Source organism: Fukomys damarensis, unplaced genomic scaffold, assembly GCF_012274545.1.
Source record: "Fukomys damarensis isolate Sample0158 unplaced genomic scaffold, DMR_v1.0_HiC HiC_scaffold_22, whole genome shotgun sequence".
Classification (NCBI taxonomy): Eukaryota; Metazoa; Chordata; class Mammalia; order Rodentia; family Bathyergidae; genus Fukomys; species Fukomys damarensis.
Genome location: NW_022900934.1, coordinates 24,323,987 through 24,324,500, shown reverse-complemented (window position 1 = coordinate 24,324,500; position 514 = coordinate 24,323,987).

Here is a 514-nt window from a genome sequence, read left to right as displayed (position 1 = left end):
GCTTTTTTGAGACAGGGTCTCACTATATAGTTGAGACTGACCTGGAACTCACTGTGTAGCCCAGACTGGTCTCGAACTCACAGCGATCCTCCTGCCTCAGCCTCCTGAGTGCTGGGATTACAGGCGTGCACCACCACACCCGACATGTGATTGGCCTTTTTTTGACAAAATAAACCTTTTGTTATTTTACTTCCAGTCTGCATCTCTGTGTGTATCAATTACCAATTCTTTCCACAACATACCCACCTAGATTTATTAAGTTAATTATTTGCTATACATGCTTTGTTACATATTTATTCATCTGTTCCTCTGTCTTTCCAGCCATTCATCTTATTTTTTGATACATTTCAAAGAAATGGCAGAGTTTACCTATAAACACTTCAGCATGCATATCATTAACTAGCATTCAGTATTCATTTTTAGTTATGTTAGGTAAAACTTATAGGGGGTCATTGGTTTGGAATGAACAAACTAAAAGAAAGGTTCAATAGGCCAAATGAAAATGGAGTCATTC